Source organism: Pectinophora gossypiella, chromosome Z, assembly GCF_024362695.1.
Source record: "Pectinophora gossypiella chromosome Z, ilPecGoss1.1, whole genome shotgun sequence".
Lineage (NCBI taxonomy): Eukaryota > Metazoa > Arthropoda > Insecta > Lepidoptera > Gelechiidae > Pectinophora > Pectinophora gossypiella.
The window spans coordinates 18093740-18118300 of record NC_065433.1 but is presented as its reverse complement, the minus strand read 5'-3'; the positions used below and the strand labels follow the sequence as shown (position 1 = coordinate 18118300).

The 24561-nt window shown below is 36.6% G+C and overlaps 1 protein-coding gene across 5 annotated transcripts in view; it reads left to right on the top strand.

Annotated features, from left to right (window-relative positions):
- The first annotated feature begins 2013 nt into the window (after positions 1-2013).
- The window catches only part of LOC126380442 (LIM domain only protein 7), a 102090-nt gene continuing 79542 nt past the window's right edge, over positions 2014-24561 (top strand). For all 5 annotated transcript variants that reach the window (XM_050029848.1, XM_050029847.1, XM_050029849.1 and 2 more), the window contains exon 1: positions 2014-2272. The gene's annotated coding sequence lies outside the window, so the exon portion shown is untranslated. The remainder of the gene's footprint in view (positions 2273-24561) is intronic.

The following is a 24561-nucleotide window of genomic DNA, read 5'->3' as shown; positions in this document are numbered from 1 at the left end:
TCAATATTAAAATCAGAATATAATATTTTTTGATTTTTCGATCATTTCATGCACTCAACAAAGGTATAAAAGTGTTTGACAAACAGAACTAGCCTGCGTGCGGTGCTTGTATACCTACGTAAATACGTACCTAGGTAGGTAAATATTTTGATGACTTCAAACCGTGCAATAAATTGCAATAGTTATTCACGCTGGCCCGGATTCGACCCGCTCACCGAGCAAGGTGATCTATACATTTGCATACCAAGACCACTCCTGCGCATTTTGCAGATAGATTATAAAACTCGTCTGGTATTTGTATTGAGCTTAAGGATAAACTAAGGTCAAACACTACACTTGTGCAACATCCTAAAAAATGTAGGTGTTTTGCTACTACGCGGAAGTTAATTAACGACTTGTAGATAGATAACCGCTTAGGTATTAATATCTATTGGTACCAGTACAAGATGAGCTTTCAATTATTTAAAAGCGCCAACAGCATGCAGGTTCAACTTAAAATGGGGATTGAAACTGAAGGACAAATGACAAACGAACCGACCTCTGCTGCTGTACTGTATTAGTTTACTTCTATTTAGTTCATAGGTATTATTGAGTGAATCAAATGTGACCTTTGTGGTGTGTCTATGCTCGTTATTCCTATTAAGGAGTAAGTACTGACACCAGTTTATTACCTTTGATAAGTTTGATGTAGGTAATATTTATCTACGCAACCGTTAAGCCCAGTCTGGCATCAGCATCTTCTATCAGTTTTGCCATGGAATAGGTATTGACTGCACTGTCTATCCCGCTATGCTTTTATTAAATTCATTACCTATAACTCCAGGCTGCCTGGAAGAGATTCTACCTTAGCAATAAGGCCGCTTGTTGTACTACCTAACTTAATAGATTATTATCATGTTTGTTTTGATTGCAATAAAGAGTTTTGTATTAAAACTGTAACATTTCAATTTACAGCTGATAGATACCTAATGCCGAAAACATAATGTTGCAATGGAATCTCAAAAATAACCCGTTTTGATAGCCGGCAGTCAATGTTGAACGGTCCGCGCCCGCAATATGCTGCCACAGCCATGTACCGCCACTGCTGCGACTGCAACTAAACGGATAGGTACTTTCCGAAACTGTCTGTAGTTACGTGATGAGAAAAATAATGAAAAACAATAAATAAATACATTTAGGATAGCAAAAATGACCCGATTAATTGATGTAGGTAGTTGTAGATGTAATAACCAACTTACTTAGGTAGGTACCTAATAGGAATAACATACCTAAAACAGGAACTTCCATACACCTGATTCCTGCAGGCATCTCGTAATTTTATTTTAAATTACACCTGTCAATTTCTTATTCGTCGAAAGGAAAGAGGCGGATCATTGACAGTTGATAAATTAAAATGTATGAATGAATAACCCGGGCGAATCAAATACCTAGGTAGTTTTTCGTCGAATAAGAAAATGACTGGTGTAACTTAAAATAAAATTAGATGATCTGTACTGGACAGCACCAATGGCGCTATTAAATCTACACGATTCCAAGGACCCACAAACCCACAATACAAAATTCGTCGGGCCCGATGGGATTTTTTATTTTTTGTGACGTGACTTAGGTATTATACCTATGCCGCAAGTGGCATGGCATTCGCTACTTGGTCGGACCCGTGACTGGATAGTGTAATAGACGCTATTATAGGGTCCCTTGAATACGTCTAGGTAGATGGTGTAAATGCCTTATCATACCACGCAATCCAACGGGCCAGATGCTTCGCATGGGATTGGTTAGAATCGAATTTTAAGGATGTACCTATCTATGTAATGAACGATATGGTGACTGTAGACCTAGCAGGCCGTTATGCAGGTAGGGTAGGACACAGAAGTTTTGAATAACTTCATCCAAGCTGAGCAGGTATAGGAACGCGGCCGCGGGGAGATCGCGCCATCTGACGTTTCACCCGCCCGCGCCCGCGCGCCCTCCGCGCTGCCCACCGCGCCTGCCGCGCGCGTCTCGCCTCAGCCGCCGCGCCACTGTCGCCACTCGCCGCGCCGCATCGCGCTGGTTGCACGTTGTTACGGGGTATTGCTGTCAGCCCTCTCCAACCGTAAACCGCATTTAGAACTTTACTGACCTGTGAACAATCGCAAATAACACTCTCACATCTGTGAATAAGAACGTTTTGTGCCCCATTGCAGTGAACTGAAGAACTTGTGTGTTACAAAACAGTGTCTAAAAAACGCAATCTCTTCTAAGCATCTCTGTGAGCCGGCCCTCTCGTCGCGTGAGTATTCTAAAGTTATTTTAACTGTACTTTCTATGGTCTGCCATTCCATGACTTAGAGATTGCCAAGTAAGCGTTCGCGGAAAAAACGTCAGTGAATCGGATCATCACAGTTAGGTAGTTTATGAAGAATAATAATAATAGTACCTACGTACCTGCTACGATGTAGGTCGATTCTTCGCTAGATGCCTAGCAATTAAGATGATGCTAGTAAATATGAGAGTCCATTTCAGATTAGCAGACATCTAAAACCGGACATTAAAATTTGCATGTATACTGTTACTGCGAGGCGCCAGTCTTCCCCTCTAATTGGCCGAATTTTATGGTTTGGTCTGTTGTTTTGAAAATTACCGGACGAAATCAGCGGTAAAAATAATCATTACGACGGCAATTTTGGTCATCAACGTCAGCAAACTTGTGGTAGATAGCAATTTATAATAGGTAGGTAGGTATGCCCACCTAACATAAGCAAAAATGTAAGCTGGACGTGTAGTATAGACACCATGGAATGAAAGAAAGAGGTTGGAAGTTGGAAGGGCCATGTGACCGCGAAACGCGCGCCATACAAGTATGAGCAAATACCCACCTAGTTCATACTTTAACTTTGCACTCCACTCGTCCGCAAACTTTACGACCCACGGGGCTCCGCGATAGTAGGTAGGTAGCCATATTAAATGGTCGTCTTGTGCATTATAACCTGCAGAGCAAAAAAAAACACAATATCAAAGGAAAACTAAAAACCTTATTAGGTATGATTGGCTATTTATCAAAAAAATAATTTTGTATGTAAATAAGTAGGTACCTATAGGTTAATAACTGTGGTTTGGGGGAATTACCTATGTGGTCACTCACGAAGTAGCATTCGCAAATGTCTACCTCTATTATCTTCTGCGATACGGTCAGCTTAAAAAACCGTCTACTTAAGGGGGACCCCATACCTACCAACAATCTGACAAGTAGATAGGTAAGTAGGCATTTACCTCAACTGCACGGATCAACTGCAAGCATCGTGCATTTACTAACCTACCTATTTACACGTTTACCTTACGCAAGAAAAAAACCCGTATAGGTACCTACCTACCTAGGTAGGTATATACAGTTACATTCAATTCCTAAAAGAAAAGACGGGGAAAATATGCAAAAAAATGAAAAAAATTGCACAATATTTGCAATGAAAAGTAGCAAAATGGTATCAAAAAAGCTAGAAAAAGGTGCAGTAGCGTCAACCATACTATTATCTAGCTTTTTTATATTGAATTATGGTACTGAATGAAGAACTGAACTGAAAGGTAAAAGACTACCTGGAGTTTGCTGTCGCTAATTAGGTACCTACAAGCTTACAAGATGGTCAATGAAATAAATGCTAAATGCTAGACTATTAAGCCTAACATTAGTACCAACTAGGAATACAGAAACGGAAATGGTCGCAACACGGTGCTTGACCATAATCGTGGTGATGAAGTTCGCATTCAGTCAGTAATGCATAGCCCCTCACATTAGCTACAAACATGGAGAGAATGGTGTTCCTATTCCCGTGTCTGACAATGTTCATCAAAAGTATACTTTTACGTCAAGCACTATAGGGAATAAAATACTACGTATAAAACGGCAGCTCTCCGCTCCCCACCAGAGGGTGAGCTAGGTTTACCTCACCCCCTCGGTCTCACTTTAGTCTACAATCGTATGGGCGTCAGACGTCATACGAACACAAATGCGTAGTGTCAAGCGTGCGTATGTAGTGTCTGTGTAAAACGAGGTGTTGTGTATAAAGTACCTATCCGTGTTAGCTGTAGTCTCTTGATGATTGATAAGGTACGAGTACTTAGGTCTTAATGTAAGCAATACTCTTTACTTGAACACAGATTGGCCAATCGTCGCAACTATTTCGCGGTATATTATAATTACGGTTGTCTCCATTCAGATATATTCCATAAAATTTGTCAATTTTTATCGGCGTCTGTTGGAGACCCACGTAGTACCTACGTACTTGACGCTATACGGGATCCAAAATATTTTAAAACAGTTGTAAGGCAGGGTAATCTCACGTCATGTCTCAATGCATTTCAGCTGTAATGCATTTTGCGAAATGTGGTGAGTGCAAAAATGACGAGTCAGTCGTAAAGCCGCCTTGAACGGCACAACGGACCTTCTTTGGAAGTTCTTGCAACACTTGTAGGTGGCCTAGCTGCCTGAATTCCTCTACCTAGAATAAGTTTTACATTGGTTGGTTGATTTTATACACATTTCAAATAATATTTAGTAAGAATGGTTTACGAGGACAAGTACTTGCATTCCTTGTCGTGAACGTGCGAGAGAAGTGTTCAAGGATCGCGGCGGCCGTAGGCGCATTGTCTTCTCTCTGGCTTGAGATAATCTAGGGAACATCAAGATATTAACAATCACATTTAACATCATTCGCAGTTTTCAAACCATTATGTACCAGTTTACTGATCAATTACAGTATTAATCTTTTAAAAAAAGGCAGACAAGTGCGAGTCCGAATTACAATACGATTTTCGGATATTTTCCTTTACTTGTAACACTTTCTTTCTTGCTAGATTTCATGATTCTAGGCTTTGGGAATGGGAAGTAAACGATAGAAAATAAGGCTCAATTCAAAATCTTTGGATTGCTTGATTTTTTTACAGTTAGATGTTAATTTTAACTTGATACGTTCGCGCGTTCGCGAAAAAACAGACAGACCGACGGACAACAGAGTGGTCTCTTAAGCATTTTCCTTTTGTGGCGCCGAACCCTAAAAACAACAGCTTCTTAATTGTTTCTCAAAATCTATTGCAGCTATGAATTGTATCTATCATATAATGTAGAACAATGTCATAGGCTAAGAAACAAACAATGAATAGTATAGGTAAGATCATGATTTATTCAAGGTGGTTGCGTTCATTTATATTTACTAGTATTAGCCCGTATTAAACATAGCAATAATAATTGTCACAGTATATACACGAGTAACTAAGTAGCTGTTGAAGGAAAGGAACACAGACTATGGACGGTTTGCATTCCAAGTTGTCGGTTATAGAATATGTATGAACAAACATATGTATTTTTAATATTTTTCTTTTATGCTTATTTGCATTAATAAATTGTATTATGACATCGTTTTTGTAATTTGAAACTTACTACTGTAAACTTCCAAATGAGGTCTTTAAAACAAAATGATTTTAAAGACCTCATCTTTAAAAAAGTCATCATCTCCCTAGCATTATCCCGTTTTCACACAGGGTCCGCTTACCTAAACTGAAGATTTGACAGGTCCGGTTTTTTACAGAAGCGACTGCCTGTCTGTCTTTCCTACCTGCGAAGAGAGCACCAGCCCAATACAGGTTAGGTCACATGGGTCCGAAAAATGCATTTCTCGGGAATATGGGACTCCTCACGATGTTTTCCTTCATCGCCTGTGCTGGATTTGAACGTGCGACCTTAAAGTGAGAGGCAAACGTTCTACCAACTGGGCTACCACGGCTTTGCAATAATATGAAATAATTTAGAAGTACAAGTGGCATAATATAATACCCGTAGTAGGCCTCAAAAGGACATAGAGATTGGATACATTTTTTGCGTACGTTTGTCATTGGGCCGTGGCTCGAAAGCTATTGTATTTTTTTATTTCTCCGCTTTTTGCTGCCAGTACGGCTCTGGTGTCGACCTTGCTCCGATCTTGGAACTTGAAAGGTGTTCTCAAATCAGCCAATCCTTATCACATATGGTCACGGTAGTTATTTCAATTCTATATACAACTCATGTAGGCTAATTACTATTAACTACCGTATAAATAACATTCCGTTTATTAAAAGGATAAGTAAATCTATAAACAGGCACAGGCTGAGTTGGCGTTTGTAATTAGGTATTGTAAGTTGTGAAAGGGCGTGTCTTCGGAGGCTGTATAATCCATATAAAACCGATACCTTCAAGCTTTCTCCTTACATATGTCACATTTTGCATACAATTAAATGCTGATTTGGTATGGACCGTCTACACTTTTGTTTTTAACGACTACTTACATTATGTTTGTAACGATGTGATATATTAAGTGGTGACCCGGATCGGCTCTGCGTTTAACACGGGGCGTGGGGTGGAGTCTGGCTCTCTGCCGTCTCCTACAACAGCATCGCAGAGCTGGTTATGTTCTGATCGCAATCATCGCATATTTATTTCTTCAAAATTGTCGGCCTTACCTGTGTAATTGCTTATTGATTTATTTAATCGATATACTCGCAGTTCGAGGTCTTCATACGTTTCGTGACTACAGCTTTACAGTCAACACCTTAAACTGAAGTAGATGCTTAAAATTATTATTTCCGTTTTTAAGGATTAAACTTCTTGAAGTTTTTGAAGAGACAAGCTTATATTAACTATCCATACGTATAGAATTAATCGCTATTTCTATCCTCGATATCACTTTGCAATTTTGCATACAATGAATTCGTCAACTTTCACCATCAACAAATCATTCGTCATAGTATTTAACACTTTCTTTATAAATAAATCTTATCACATGGGCTTTTTAATATCCAGTAGCCAGAAACATCGTCAATAAATCACTTAACTATGTCATTACACTATTATGAATATTACATATTTGTTGATGCAAAATATTACCTTCAAACGGAAGTAGTCATCAGTGCGATACCTTAGATATTCGGTTTCACTCGAATGTATGTGTAATGATGATATAAACATTCTCCAGTTTGGGCTATTACTGTACCTTTGGTTGCAGTTAGTAAATAAAATGTTTTTCGCTGATTGATGGCAAATCTTTACTGCATTTGCTGTAATTTTCGTAACTTTAAACACAGGCGGTTGTCCTCGTTCGGTCCTCGTGTCAAGGTGACGCCCACCAGATTATCTCTGGACGTAAAATATCGACTTGGACCAATTTCGTTCTTGGAATATTGTCTCATAAGACGGAACTCTTAGTCATAACTTCCTTGTACATCGTTAAGTTGCGATGACCCAAACCTTTCCGGGAAATATTAAAAATAAACGAGTACTTAGATTGAATAATATCTTACCTCTATAGAAATGTGAACAGAATGTCTGTGTAGAATAGTTAAACAAAGCGTTGTAACCACGGTCAAAATACGACTGCACTTAGTAGACAGTTCTGTTCCTATTACTAGCCAACCCAGTTGTCAGTTTCCAAGACATCTAAGTATAGATTTGGCCTCACAACCGCTGACATGTGTCAATAGCCTCGGGAACCAATATATCTTTATCCATTTCTTTGTGATAGAGACAGCATGAGATTACAGGTCTGCGGAATCTGGCAACCACGCAACCGCAATGCATGGTGACGTAAAATGGCATAAACGTAGTATTGTTGCCTCAACACCATCACACGAGGTTACATTGTGGGAACAGCGGCAAAATGTCGTATTCAATACCTAATTCACCAGTATTTCTTCATACGCAACCAACATTTTCTTACACATATTTGTATAGTCAGTTAATTTTTATCACCATTTTAGAGCTCGTTAAAAGAAGGTCAGATAATGAAAATTAATTTGACAATACTTTCGAAACGCGATAATAAATCACCAAATTAAAGCAAAAGTAAAATGGCCGTACAAGTATAAAATATAACGATCTCTGAAGGTTAACTAGTCCAAATTCTTGTCGCGTGTATTTTATGAGGTCCCCAAAGAACAATTTATTGTTATGATTCAGATACTGATTTATTTTTACGACTAAGTACCGAAATTGCGATTTACAGTCGAAAGTTCAAAAAGTAATTTACGAATTCTGACGAATTTAATACTTTAAGCCCTTTTCTTTATTTTATCGTTTTTTGAATACTTAATAAATTATCTTATACCCACGGGGATAATAATGAAATTCCCACATACCACAGAAACATATAGATCGTCTGTGTGACAACTTGTCGTCCATACTTCCTCGACTAGTAATGGGCAGAGCTTGAAATAGGTATCCAGTTGAGGAAATGGTCTTCTCACAGTACCATCCATTCCATAGTAATGTGTAGTACCTGGGCCATACAGCGCGCGTACAAAGGACCGGAAGGGGTGGGCGTTGTGTATGTTTGTGTCTCTACGTTTGTTCCTCGTCAACTAGAGGTACACTTTAGCCCGAGGCTCTAATTTCCTAGTGTCAACAATTAATTTTCTTCTGGGAATCCAACATGTGGCAATTGACAAGTTGGTAGTCGTTTTAGGAGATAAAATACCAGTATTCGGCCAAATATAGAAAGTTACCGAAGACAGTAGAGGCAAGATTATTGGCCATTTCTTATAACAACGAATTTATTAAAAAATATTAAAAATATAAAGAAAGTAAAAAACATTTATTATTTTCAAACACGACAGACACAGACAGACAAATAGGTAGATATCGTGGAAGGGCATTTGTATTTGTAAGGAAGCGGAGGTCCGTGTTGCTCTATGCCAAGGAAAGATAGAAGAGAAAGACCAAGAAGAGCTTATAATAGAACAGTTTAAAAAGAAAAAAGTTTTAAAATAAAGAAGTTCAAAAAGGAGATTGGTTTTAATGATGATGATGATGTACGTATTCGGAATTATATTGATGGGCTTATAAAAAAGCTTAATACAAATTCGTATTTTTGGATTATCTTCTGAAGTTAAAAAAAATGTGCTCATGATATTTAGTTTGCTGTCCCCGGTTTACTTTTTTGTTTTTATTTTGTATGTGAAAAATGTAAAGTATCTCGCTTAAATTACATAGCATCTCGCTTTCTTCTTGGAAATGTGTTCAGTAGAATCAAACGTATTCCGAAAGTCGTCCATTCAGGCGCAGGCGCATGTTTACGCCGGCTCCACCAGGTGGAGTTAAAATTAGCCGAAAACAGACGTTAGCTAGTGCCATAAACACGCGTTATGTTGAACTTCCTGCTGATGCCAACGCTGCTTTTAGATTTTATTTTTAATGCAATGTTAAATCGAAATGAAGCTGTATAAGTTTGTACTGGCAAGCGCTTACATTTTTTACTTTTCTGCAAATTGTAAACGAAATACGACACGAACGACATTGGTGAAGAAGTGGAAGTTGAATCTATCAAGGAGAGTATACAACAATGTGAAATTAGAAATGCGACAACAAATAAATCAAGGAAACCTGAAAACAACAAGCATCTTAGTAAGAAATTTACTCATGATAAAGCAAGAATATGTATTATGAGCACAAATAATAAAAATAAAATATTGAATGCTGCAGAAAATGCTTTTTATGAAAATTATGATCTAATTCATTACATAATGCCTAATCGAGGTATAAAAGAAATAATAGAAGAATTATCTTACAAAATTGTTGACTATACATTTGATGACTATTGTATCATACTAATCGGCGAAGAAGATTTTAAAACCTCAAGTAATTATCACGAGCTTGTTTCAAACATGCGAACGTTGCTGGAAGAAATCCAAAATACCAATCTGCTTATATGCGTACCTACATTTAATTGCGCTAATTACTCAAATCTATATAATTCAAGAATAGAATCATTTAATAGAATATTTTATAATGACGTGATGACCTATGAGTATGCATGCCCAGTTGACTCCAATCTACATCTGAAATATGACGAAAGCATGTTCCATAAATATACTGGAAAAATTAACAATAACGGGATGAGAACAATTTTCAATTATGTCGCTGATAAAGTTAAGGAAATTGAAGACTGGAACTTGCAATTTCATCGAAATGTTGAAGCAAACGGAAATGACAGTGTCGAAAATGAAACAGGGACTCAGAACTTATTTTTTCGAGAATAATCTTTACATACTTCACCAAAATATAGCAGGTCTCATAAATAAGACTGACGAATTAAGTATTTGTTTGCAAGAATTGTCAGAAAAAAATATTAATGTAGAAATAATATGTATAAGTGAGCATTTCATAAATAAAGAAAATGAGAAATTTCTCACCCTTCCTAACTATAAGTTGGCCGCATGCTATAGTAGAGAAATAAATAGAGGGGGATCATGCATTCTTGTCAAAAATGGACATCAATGGAGAGAGATTCCTGAAATAAAAAACCTCTCAATAACAGGCACTTGTGAATGCTGTGCAATAGAATTAGTAAACTATGAGCTTATTGTTGCGTGTGTGTATAGAGTACCTAATACAAATAATATTAACGATTTTTTTGGAAGACTTGATAATGTATTGACTAAGATTAGCAGGTATCGCAATAAACATCTAATTGTTGCTGGTGATTTTAACATTAATAGACTTGACAGAACTAATGTATCTTTAGAATTTGAGTATCTTTTATTAAACCATAACCTTAGGCTTTCATTGAATCAACCTACTAGACTTGTGAGTAATACATGCATTGACAACATAGCACACAATTATAAAAGAAATCTTGAAACGGTAGTTTTCAACTTTGGATTGTCTGATCATACAGCCCAGGTCATCAAAATTCCGGTAAAAAAGATTTACAGAATAAAATATTGGAAGGTAAAAAGGCGTGATTTTGGTCAAGACAACATTGATAAATTTGGGAAATGCCTACAACAGCTATATTTCTCGAGTGTCTATGATACGGAAGATCCCAATAAAGCGTATCAAAATTTTATTGACGATTTTAAACTTATGTACGATCTATGTTTTCCCTACAAATTAGTAACAATCAACGTTGATCATAAGAATAAATGGATATCACGCGGCATCAGGGCATGCAGTAAAAAGAAAAGATATTTGTTGCATAAATATAGATGCAAACCAAGTAATATTAATAGAAACGTTTATAAAAAGTATTCAAAAACCCTTAAACATATAATTTCAAATACGAAAAAAACTCAAAACGTACATATAATTAAGACAGCTATTAATAAATTAAAGGCAACGTGGAAAATAATCAACAACACACTGCAAACAACACATATAGATAATATTCCGCAAATTGTGCATGATAATAAAATTGTTACAGATCCTCATAAAATATCTAACATTTTTAATAACTATTTCATAGATAAAGTCATACCAAACCCAGTGCCAGAGACCACTGAAATTATAAATTCTAATGCCTCCTCGATGTTTTTGAAGCCTTGTGTACCAAAAGATATAGCTGACATTGTCAAATCTCTTAAAAATACTCCTAGCGTAGGACATGATGAAATCTCATCAAAGGTTCTGAAATATGTTAGTGAGATTATAAGTTATCCTTTGAGTCATATATTGAATTTATGCATCAGCAAGGGTATTTACCCGGAGCTCCTAAAAATTTCAATTGTCAAACCTATTTATAAAAAAGATAATAAAGAGTTTATTAGCTCCTATAGACCCATTTCGCTTATTTCAGTAATTTCAAAAATATTTGAAAAGTATATTTATAAGCAACTTAGTCAATATTTTGAGAAATTTAATTTATTATCTATCGAACAAAAAGGTTTTAGAGAAGGTAAAACGATTGCAATGGCAATTTATGACTTGCTGAAGAAGGTTATACCTAATGTAGACAGAAAAATACCTGTATGCTCAATTTTTTGTGATATGACCCAAGCATTCGACTATGTAGATCATGGTTTGTTAATAAGAAAGCTTCATTTGTATGGCATACGAGGAAATGTGAACAGACTACTAGAATCATACTTGACTAACAGGAAACAAATTACAGAAATAAATAGAATAGACCTACATACAAAATTTTTAAACACCTACAAATCTGAGACAAGAACTAATGTGTATGGAGTACCGCAGGGTAGTGTGCTAGGTCCTTTATTATTTAACATATATATAAATGATTTACCCAAATGCACGTCTCAGCACATGTCACTATTTGCTGATGATAGTACTATCACTATTGACGCAAAAAATAAGAATAATTACAAATTTGATATAAATGACGCATTCAAATCTGTAGTAAAATGGCTTGATAATAATAACTTAAAAATTAATTTTGACAAAACTAAAATAACACATTTTCGACAGCGCATATCCCCACAAAATGTAGATATTAGTTATGATGGTAACACTATTGGTGTTGTGGAAAATGCGAAATATCTAGGCTTAATTATAGATTCAAGGCTTGACTGGAAATTACAGATAAATCAACTGTGTAAAAAACTTAGTTCCTCTTCGTATGCGCTTAACAAACTCAGAGGAGTTCTTAATGTGGAAGCACTTCTTACTGCGTACCATGGCATTGTGGCATCATACCTCAGATATGGTATTATTTTTTGGGGTAATTCGACACATGGAGATTTAGTATTTAAGAAACAAAAAAAGTGCGTGAGGTCAATGTTTGGAGTACCATCAGATCAAAGTTGTAAACCATATTTTAAGAAATATAATATACTGACCTGTTCATCAATATACATATTAGAAATAGCAATGTTTGTGAAATCTAATCCTAGTTTGTTCCCCAAACTCTCAGAAAATGTAATGCGTAACCGACGGGACAATGACCTGGTGAGTGTACCATACGCTAACACAGCGCTAATGAGAAAGAGTGTCATATGTATGGCACCAACTGTATATAATAAAATACCGAAAGAAATCAGAGCACTTCCTTTTAATTCATTTAAAATCGCATTAAAAAAGCTTTTGTTGGATAAATGTGTATACAATTTAAGAGAATTTATTTATTAATTAGTTTACTTTAATTTAAATTAGGACAATATCTTTTTTTTTTTTTTTCTATAATATTTTTCTACAAAGTAATATAATATAATATAAACATTTTTTTCTATTTTTTATTATAATTGACTTTGATGAAATGTATGATAATGACTTTAATGTAATTGTTTTTGTATGAATTGTTTTTTTTTTTCTTTTTTGTCAAATTTTACTAGATGACTTAAGTTATAGATTTAATTATAATTCTTAATAATATTAATTTATTGAATTGATGTGACATGATAATGCATGATATATAATTTTAATTTGTATACCTGAATTATAAGGTCGAATATGGCGGACATCCTAGCTATAAGATCAATTTGTACTTACCTATATTCTTACAAATAAAGCACTTTGAACTTTGAACTTTGAATACCCCACGACAAAATACTGTTTTATTGTAGTCTGTTTGTTATAGTACTACAGAATAACTTGAGGGTAGTATGAGGATGTCTATTCACTTTATAACATTGTGGGACATTTGATATCCTGGTGCTTTATGGCAATGTATGCGCGTAATAATGTTAATTGCCCCTTGTTGACTGTTCAGATAATCCACAGTAATGGATCAGGTATTTACAGTCATAAAGTAAAATGTAGTTTATATCCATCACTTCAACTCATTATAATTGTAGTGAAGTGAGAGGCATGGCATAATAGCAAGGTCGGTCGGTCCGTTTATGTCGAGTGTTTCTCAGTAATCTCTGTAAAGCCATCGACGCACCGACTGTACGTTAACAAAGTTTAACACGTATTATTTGTTGAAGATTAGTCAGGAGGTAATAGTACAAGTACATTTGACGTATCATCATGTGTAATAAATTATATTTATGTATTTAATAGTCATAATTCCAGTGATCGAACACACCAGAACATTCTTAAACATATTTTCTTTTAGCATCAATCAATACCATTTAATCAAGTCTGTACAATTCGGTATGTAAAGTATTTTTGAATGTAATTTTTTTATCTTTTTTTTTTGGTGTGGGTCGTGAGGCGAATTATCAACCTTCTAAACCCTGGTGTCCTGGTGTGTGGTGTGATGGTGGTGGTGGTGAATTTTTTTATAATTTTATATGACAGTTAGCGATTATTAAAAAAAACATTTTGAATGTTTTTGCTTTTCATGCAGTAGTTATTTTCTTAAAATTTTTACTTTATTAATTAAAACGAAATCTCGAAATGGTTTCAGAAATAGTGTAACTTCTTTTTTCCTTACATATTTACTGAATTACGTGATAGTTTCGAGTACGCTGACGGCTGCCGCATCCAAAACTTGTTTAATGTTGGTATGGCGCAAAATCAACGCATGCGTTACGACACAAACAAGTAGAATCTCTTCGTTGCACTATGTGTACACTGCTTATGTGGCCAGGTATCTCATTTGAAAATGCAAAATAGTTTCCAGAGAAGGTTTTGCCAGCTGTGAGACAGACCCTAAGTTAATTTACTCAGTTATTAAGGTGTTTAGCTGCCACCTAGTTACGTCATTTAAAAGTTATTTAACCTGTCGCGCCCATTCCATACCATGTAGAAACTAGTATTTGCATTGTCGATAACAATATGGTTATATTACAGGTAGTGCCTATCTGGTTTTTGCGATCGAATACTCCGGTTAAGTTTTTGCAATTTCCCACCTTGCCTTTTTTAAGTGTTTATTAATTTTCATAAGGTGAACTATGATTTTTTAATATGGAAACTGGTTTTCATTGGCAATCTTTGTTTGCTTTATTGGTTTGTGGTTTATTCAGATGCTTAAGTAACTGAAAGGGTGCAATCAAGTAATCTTCACTACATCACGTTTGTAACATTGTTAATGTGAGAAATCTTAAACAATGCAAGTAAAATCCGGAAGGCACGGCTCATCGGTCTAATGACCACTGTTTTTCTATGGCTATTATATCAAGATCTCCAACTTTCCTTTGAAATCCCTCTCCGTGTATGGCGTCGTGTGTACGCAAAGGGGCTAGGAAGTTCTTATACATTTGGTCGGTCAATTCACGCGAGTCGGCCATTTTCTCGCGCGTGATTACATTTTAACCTGTGGGAACATCTATAAAATAGGATTTGGTGTAATTTAAGATCCACGAGGTGAAAAAATTGGTGGTTTTAGAGCCGTACCTGAACTGTGCTATCAAGTTAAGTTTTTATTTTTCTTGGAATATGGCGTGGTTCGTTCTAGAGTTTTCGAATTGGTATAATTCATTCAGTCATGGTATTATTTTATTGCAAAAGAACAATGGGTGTTATGGTGTACATAATTCTGCATTTCCAATTCAGAAGTGATGGCTTTCATGTGACATGTCAAACTTTGAATAGAAATGAAAACCGTGAAGCACGACAACAGCTATATTATAGACAATTTATCCGACGCTATAGCTTAGCTTAGAGCCTTGAGTAACGACGATTCGACAATTATGAAAGGACGGAACAGTTGCTAAAAGTGTTGTCAACAATCACAAAGGACCCAGAACAAAAGCCCCTTTGTTCGTCCTTGGCGTCAACGAAAATTGTAAAACAAAACGCCGTATCCAGACAAAACAGCTGTTGAGCACGTATTCGTATTTCCAGCAAAAACAGAGCGCGTTGCTATAACAACCATGTCTAGAACCAGATCATTGCGTATCTTTTCCTATCAAACTTTATATTAAACGTTAACGTATTTTTAACCTTGTTAAGACGCGATAAGTTTTCTAAGGCATAACGTTAACAAAACTCTACGTACTATGTTAAAAGGCAAGTGAATAAAGATTTGTAATTGTGAAATACTTAAGTACCTATGAATGAGTTGACAATCATTATTTAGAATTGATAATAGAAAAGTTATGTTTCATGAAATCACATTGCATGGAGAAGGATTTTATTTTTCAAATTTGCCATATGAGACAGGCCATTTTCGAAACGTGCAACCCAGGAATGCATAATGATGGATTTGCGCGCTGCATCAGTAATGCGCACTATGAATGCGGTTCATTGTAGTAAGTCTTTTGTGCTGGCGCATTTATGGTTGACGCTGTGCATATTGAATACGGTTTGTAGGTTTTTTTTGTCCTGCGTAAATTACAAACATTTGTTGGCCTGTGGCCGACATAAAATAACACGAATATTTAGAATGTAACAAAATATAAAAAGGCAACAGAGTCCCTGGTAATTAACACGGAACGGCTTGAGTCTCTGGTGCACGACCGAAACCTGGAGCTGGAAACACTCCGCGCCAAAACACGCAGCGAGTCTAGCGAGGATTTGCAGCGCGGGGGGCTGGTCGCAGATTCTGGAGCCTCACCGTCCACCAGCGCCGCGTGTACCACGCGCCGCGAGACCGCGCCGCGAGGTACCACGCCCCATAGGGCTGTGAGACGCGGCGCCGCGCCGCCCAGTGCCGCGGCGCCTAGTGCTGCGCCGGCCAGGGCCAAATCACGCAGGGTTGCGACACGCAGAGCCGCGCCGCCCATCGCCGCGTCGCCTATTGCTGCGCCGGCCAGGGCTGCATCGCGTAGGGCTGCGACACGCAGAGCCCCGCCACCCAGTGCCGCGTCGCCTATTGCTGCGCCGGCCAGGGCCGCATCGCGTAGGGTTGCGACACGCAGAGCCGCGCCGCCCAGTGTCGCGTCGCCTAGTGCTGCGCCGGCAGGGGCCACGCCGCGTAGGGCAGCGTCACGCAGAGCTGCGAAACGCAGTGCCGTGCTCCCCGCCGGTGCGCCGCTGGCCGCAGTGATGTGCGACACCGCACCGCCCAACAACGAGCCGCTGTGTGCCACGCTGCCGAGTGTCGCGCCGGCCGGTGATGTGCCGCCGGGAGCCGAGCCGCGGAGGGTCGGAGCTCGCGGAGCCCCGAGGCGCAGGGCGTCAGCGACAGCGCCGCCGCCCGCGGCACCCGCGCCCGCTGCGCCGCCAGGTGGGGCGCTGCGAGGGCCCGAAAAGGTCGCGACCGCATTGCCAAACATCGTCGCGCCCCAGAAAGACTGTGTCCCACGTCTAACGAAAAAGACTGTTGTGTTCTCGGACGATATAGGCATAGGTTTAGGACTACTTCTAAAAAACTCCTTTGATCATGACATTGTTAATGTGTGCATGCCTGGCGCGTCATATTCGCAAATCATCACAAAATTATTCCAGTGTAAATATGATGCAAACACTACCGTTATTCTTTTAGTAGGCAATAGTACAGGGCTCACAAAACAGCAATTGACTAGGTATCATAGGTCACTAATGACTGTTGAGTGTGGAAACTTAATTATTTGTTCATTTCCATATTCAAATTCATTAGCTAGTGAGGAAAATAATTATATATTTTCTCTCAACCAACACCTTTACAACAGAACCTGTCATCATAGTAATATTATTTATTTAGATTTGAATAAGTTTATTCAAAATTGTATAATAACGACAGATAGAATATATCTATCTAAGTACTTTAAAAAAATTATATGTTCGGTACTACTTTTTTATATTAAAGAGACATCTGCCAGACCAGGCAGTAAACTTATTGACTGTACTGTCTTCTACAGTACAAAATCTTTTATTGACGGTAGTCAGCCATGTACCACGAATGGTACTTCATCTTTAAACTAGACAATAAGACAAAAGAGAAGCTTGGAATATTAAAACTAGTTCACCAAAATATTCAAGGCTTCTCTGGCAAAGAATTAGACGTAGAATTATTTTTAGAGACATTTTTTATTGACATTTTATGTATTACTGAGCACTGGTTGAAGGATTATGAAATGTTATTCGGTTTTAAAAATTATCATTTCGCTAGCGCTTTCTGTCGAAAGATCAAAATACGCGGTGGCTCCCTTATTTTTATCAGAAATAGTTTAAAATATAAAGAACGCAAAGATATTACTGGACTTTCGATAGAGGGCACTATGGAGATTTCATGTATAGAAACAGAGAAACATATTGTTGTGGCCGTATACAGACCCCCATACAGTGCTAACTTCACAGTTTTTGAATCAGTGATGGAAAATGTACTGAAGGTCATATCTAAAAGTAATAAAGCCATTATAGTGTGTGGAGATTTTAACGTTGATTTATATGAAGTAGATTCAATTACAACTAGATTTCTAAGTTTGTTTACATCATTTAACCTTGTTAATATATTTATGGAGCCAACTAGAATTACAGAAACAACTGCCTCATGTTTAGATAACGTTTTTTGCAATTGTGACTTCCAAGATAACAGTATGCTTAACTGTTTTAAGTCAGATCACAGTGGGCAGCTGGTCAGTTTCCCAGTACTTAAAAATGTTCAGAAAATTAAATTTCGTACACGACCCATCACTGATACTCGGATAGATAAATATCGAAATAGTCTTATTAGTAACTTACCTTGTCCAAACTTTGATACAGACAATCCTGACGATTTTTACAGGGATTTCTTTACTATAATCCATAAAGAATTTGAAAATAATTTTCCTCAAAAGGTAGTTACCAACAGTCAATCATTCAAGTTCAGTGACTGGGCTACCGTAGGCATTCGCAAAAGTAGAAATACTCTTTATTCTTTATATGAGGAAAAAACGTATACACACACTGATAGTTTTAAAAGCTACGTCAAAAATTATTCTAAAATATTTCGAAGAGTGTGTTATACAGCCAAACAGATGCATATTAGTAGTAAAATAAAGACCGCGGATAATAAAATAAAGGCAGTTTGGCAAGTAATAAATAGTGAAACAAAGGCTTCGAAACCGCGTGAATTAGAATACAATATAGAATCGGGCACTGGGTTAGTTAAACAAGATAAAGATGTAGCTGAAGTTTTTGATAAATTCTTTACGAACATCCCTGTAAAAACTACAGAATCTCTCAGGTCCTCTCCTGTTCAAGCTGATATATTGTTGAAAAGTAATGTTACTGCTTGCACTGAATTATTTGATTTTAAACGTGTTGATCCGAGTAGTATTGTTAAAGTATTCAAACAGCTGAAACTTAAAACCTCGAAAGATTTATGGGGATTGTCTGTCAAATTGATGAGCTCTGTTATTGATATCTTAGCACCATATCTAGCATACATTTTTAATATGAGTGTTGAAAATGGCACTTTTCCAAATTTAATGAAAATCAGTAAAGTTATACCTCTTTTTAAATCGGGCACAAAATCAGACCCCACCAATTATAGACCGGTTTCTATTCTACCAGTACTTAGTAAAATTTTCGAGAAAATTATTCTCGACCAACTGCTATGTCATTTTAATTTAAATAACTTACTTCACAGCCAGCAGTTTGGTTTTACTAAGGGTCGGTCTACAACAGACGCGAGTGTCACATTTGTTCGACACATTTTCGATGCTTGGGAGGAGTCGCAGAATGCCGTAGGAGTATTCTGTGACTTGTCTAAGGCGTTCGACTGCGTGGATCACGAGACCTTGCTTTTGAAATTGAGGCACTATGGACTAAATAATGGAGCTCTCAGTTTGTTAAATTCATATCTAGGTGATAGGATACAAAAGGTACAAATCAATAGTACAACTTCTTCGGGCTCTCATGTTCAAATGGGAGTTCCTCAAGGATCCATTTTGGGGCCGTTTCTTTTTTTAGTGTACATAAATGATTTACCTTATGTAGTACAGAACCAAGCTGACATTGTACTGTTCGCGGATGACACTTCTCTTATATTTAAAATCGATAGAAAGTTAGAGGAACTTGACGAAGCAAACAGCGCTGTGTCGCAGGTTCTGAGCTGGTTTACAGTAAATAACCTAGTTCTAAATGCTAAGAAAACGAAGTGTATTAAATTTGCTCTACCAAACGTAAAGAAAGTAAATAATAACATTAAAATTAACGACGAGAATTTAGATTTTGTTGAACACACCGTTTTCTTAGGAATTACTGTAGATTCAAAACTTCAATGGGGCCCACATATTGTATCACTAGCGGGCAAGCTAAGTTCAGCAGCATATGCCGTCAGAAGAATCCGACAACTCACAGATGTACCCACTGCTAGACTTGTCTACTTCAGCTACTTCCACAGCGTAATGTCTTACGGTATTTTATTGTGGGGTCGAGCCGCTGATGTAGAAACTATTTTCATCATTCAAAAAAGGGCAGTTCGCGCTATTTATAATCTGCGTTGTCGGGACTCTTTAAGGGAGCTGTTTAAAGAAATAAATATACTGACGGTCGCAAGTCAATATATTTATGAAAACATTATGTATGTGCGTAAGAATGTATCTCTCCTTCCGAGAAACTGTGAAAGGCATACTTACAATACAAGGAATAAAAATAAAATTGTTGTTCAAAATTTTAGATTAAGTAAATTAAATTCATCTTTTTTGGGGTTATGTATACGTTTTTACAATAAAATACCAGATAATATTTTAAATTTGTCAGAGAATAAATTTAAAGCTCACGTGAAGCTTACTTTATGTAAAAAAGCTTATTATAAGATTAATGATTACCTAAATGATAAACATGTCTGGTATTAAATGTGTTCCTCTAGTTATTAAATAACTTGTAATGTACCCTCATTGATTTAAAAGATGTGTTGCTGTTGCAGTTTCTTGTCATTTCTTCTCCTCAGCCATAACACCTTGCGAAATGACGTAAATTCAAAATGTTACATTGACCTTCAACAAGTTTATCCATGATAATTACGTTGAATAAATGATTCTGATTCTGATTCTGATTATATTTTTTTGTTCTATTTATAAATACGTAACTACGCGTGAGATCATTCATTCAGATTGAAAGTCCGCGTTTCACTTGCTATTTTAAAAGTTTTGTCTTATTAACCTTCACAAATCTATTCCTTGTGGGTTAGTATGCAGCGCAAGGAAATTGGCAGCCTGTCAACACAAACCCTGGACTACATTGTAAATACTTTAGCGTATTTCCAGAGCACCGGTATTTCTTAGAAGAATGGAAATTACCTATTGTTGCTAAACGGCACGCATTTTTTGACAATGGCTATTGATAATTTGATTCATAATGTGATTACGGACAACCTTACCTTAGAAGTTTTAAAGTATTTTAAATAGTGTCATCATCATTGTGGCCTGACATTTTGCAGCTTTGGATCTAGGCCTCCACTCCTCTTCTCCACTTCTGACGGTGTCTCTAAATTCAATCCTTTAAATAGTATAATTATACTATATTAAATAGGCCGCGGTTTAGGTTTTCTTCGTTGCAGTTCGCTCTTAAATACCTAGCTTTAGTGAAAAAGTTTCTTGTCAGTGACATAGTTTGAGCCGACGTAAAAGTAATTTACTATGGGGTCATTGCCACGATCGTCACAAGGCCGGGAACGAGATTTGGCAAACATCGACTCCTCCTGTAAACATCAGCTACTGACAGCTTAATTTGTTTTTGTTAGCATTTAAATATCAAGTAACGGTATAAAAGTTCCCCAGGGTGCGTAAACCTTGCCGTGTCTTCCAAATAAATGTAAGGTACCTTGAACACATGTTTCCACAAGATTAATTGAATCCTACTCACTTGATTAAAAAAGTTCGTCCCAGGTGAAGTTCACGATCAGATAAAAAACCTTATTAAGTAAAATAAGTAGATTAAAGTTATTATAACAGCATAAATTAGTGCCTAACGAACAGTCGTTAGGCACTAAGGTACATACCGATGAGTGACAACAAATTTATTGAATACCAGCAAAAGATATCCTCCTACCATAAAAACGACAGAGCCGAAACATAATATAATCATATGAGTGTAAATCGCGATAGTTAAAAAAGTTCCGATTATTAAATTAGGGGTAAAAAGCCATTGCTCCCGGATTCAGTCCTTACATTCATTTCACTATAACCCCAAAGTCAAAAAAACAATTAAAATTGCAGGATGAATAAATAAAACACGTAAGTAGGTATTTGTGGATCATAGTCATAGGCTCATAGCCATAACAACCGTATAATCGGGATTATGAGAAGATTTTCTCTAAAAAACTAAGTTTTTTTAACATAATCGAATATTGTTTACGCTACCGTGAACATAATAATGAACTTGATCTAACTTTCTCTAAGAAAACTCTGAGAAATATTTTTTTATGTTCGCTAGACTTGAGCGTTTAGTTACCACTGTCATTTTAATTTGTGTCTAAACAACTTTTACCTATTGTAAAAAACGTCCTTTCACTGTCAAAGAATTAGCCAATCGATCAACTCGATGCCTCGTACATAAATTATATTAACTTACCTAAGTCCAAACTTAACGTGTGTGATTATGCAACTAAAATTAATTAAAGATGTTCTGAATACGCAACTTCAATTCCTGAGATGACCCTGAAATTTTTATTTCATGTTTAAAAATATAAATGTACCTACGTTATTTAGTTGCTAAATATAATGTACAGGGTGTGAGTGACATCGTCACGAAAACTTAGGGGATCAATTAGACTATGATTCTGAGTTGATATCCAGTAAAATATCCTGTCTGTAAAATATTTTTTCTAATTATTTTTAGTCCTATTAAAAAAAAACCATAATCTGTCAAATCAACATCTTAATTAAACACTTGTGACAAGAAAAACACCCACCATCGTTTATAATACAATGTCAGTAACATCCTACATAATTACGTATTTATAAAATTAGTTAAGTGCGTGTAGTGGCTTGATTTAGACGAAAATAATTAAAAAAATATATTAACTGCTATAACAATTTCTTACATACGAAAGTTGGTGAACTCGCTAGAAATAAAACTGGTTATCTCAGATTGTTTTTGCCAAACAACATGAAACCTGTCTTATACTTAATACGATCTACGTCCAAATACTTCTCATAGGATTAGTATCGTTCGTTCAATGAAAATATGTCAAGCTAAACATTGATTAGCATTTTTAGTATGTGAATATAAATCTCATGGATCGCGTTAGGAACTGGTTATTTGACATTATTAAAATGAAGTCCTCCCACGACCTGGTTTGCTCTTCTATAAATCACATGTGCGGAAAAACTTACCGTATTCTAGGTTCCATACGAGTTTATAGACTTTGGAGCTATTCTGTTTAACGTAGAATGATCAAAACAGTTCATTCACGTTAATGTGTATATGTATACAAGGATACATTTTTGACTAGTTGCATCTCACTATTAATCAGAATTGAACTTAAATATTTTGATTATAACGTGTTATTTTCTGTAGCTGTACTTATTTATTTTTTCTAAAAAAATACACTTGTAAGTAACCTAAATATACCATTTAGTCAAATAAATATCTCGATTCCAGCTTACGACCGTCATGAAACAACTGCAAGTTTTTTTTATTTTAGACCGTGCTATTAGATCACGTCATTTAGTATTTCAGTCCGCAGCAGCAGTGTGCCTATTTTTGTTGGGATGCGTCGTATACATCCAAATAGATAGTACTCACTGTGAAATGTTCCAATAAAAGTAGGTATTGATTACCATGAACGGTTCTACATGAAAATGTCAAACACATTAGCTTACATCAACCATGGATCTGGCTCGGATGAGATTCAAGTCACGAATGACACGAACTGTCCAGATTGCAAAAAAAGTCAGCTAATTAGTAACAGCTGGCGAAAGGACAGTCGTGACTACTCATGCTAGGCGAAAAAGAAAAGCACATACATGCACTTAATATAAGCAGGTACACAAGCACTTAATTTGTAAAATGTCACTAAAACTACTTGTTAGAAATGTTATTGACCATAAGTGTACAAAATATTCAACGCAAGGCATATTAACGGCCCGGCCCTGAACATTCAAATATAATAAAATATTAAATAATATATAAATGTGACAAGTTTTAATATATGTCTAGTCACGTATGACTTTCTGCGGTCAGCTGAATGCATGAAACAATATTTTTATGCAGTAATATACGCACATGCTTGAATGTCTAGAATGACTTATACTACTAACACGGATTCTCATCTCGTGACAAACTATCGTAATAGCGAATTTGTAAGATTACAAATTCGTTTAGCAGTAACCTGCATCAGTCATACACAGTTAAACTTAATGGAATGGAATTCTTACTAGTATGGCTTAAGATAACTGCAAGCGGGTGATACATGGAGCTGTGTGACTTGCGGTAAATTAGCAATATTTTTTGGAAAGTATCCCACACAAATATTACTAACTGTACTATAGGGATAAAACGGTTTCTGTAGACAAAAAATACTTAAAAAAACTGTGCAATTGAATTGTTTTTTAGTCGTCAGAGATTTTTTGCTATAATAGTTTGATCGTTGTAGACGTGTGCCGGAGTCGTGGCAGTGGCTGCGGACTCTGGTTGGCGTGATTTCGCGTAAATGGGCCTTTGGGCCGCTCGTGTCGTTCGATTCGCCACGCGGATTGACCCAGTGTGCACCGCGCGTGCGATTCACGATATATTTTTATTGTTATTATAGTGGCGAGTTGATATAGTGGTTAAATGCTTCGTGACCGAGATGAATCTGATACAAACGCAACACGAATTCCTTTGAATATCTTGATTGAGTACTCGAGAGTTGGCCTACCAACAGCAGAGTTGCAACAGCTTGTTAATCGCCTATTTGTCAATTTTATTGCCAGTTAAGTGAATATCCTATTTTCATTGCAACTTCTGCAGGAGGGCTTTAGCCTTAATAGAAAAATGTGATTCGACGTTGTGATAGGCAAATAAATATCTTGGGGAAATACCTTACACTGAAGATGTGTAATGAGGAGAATATTCCTGACACCCTCTAGTCTTGACCTTTCTCATAGATT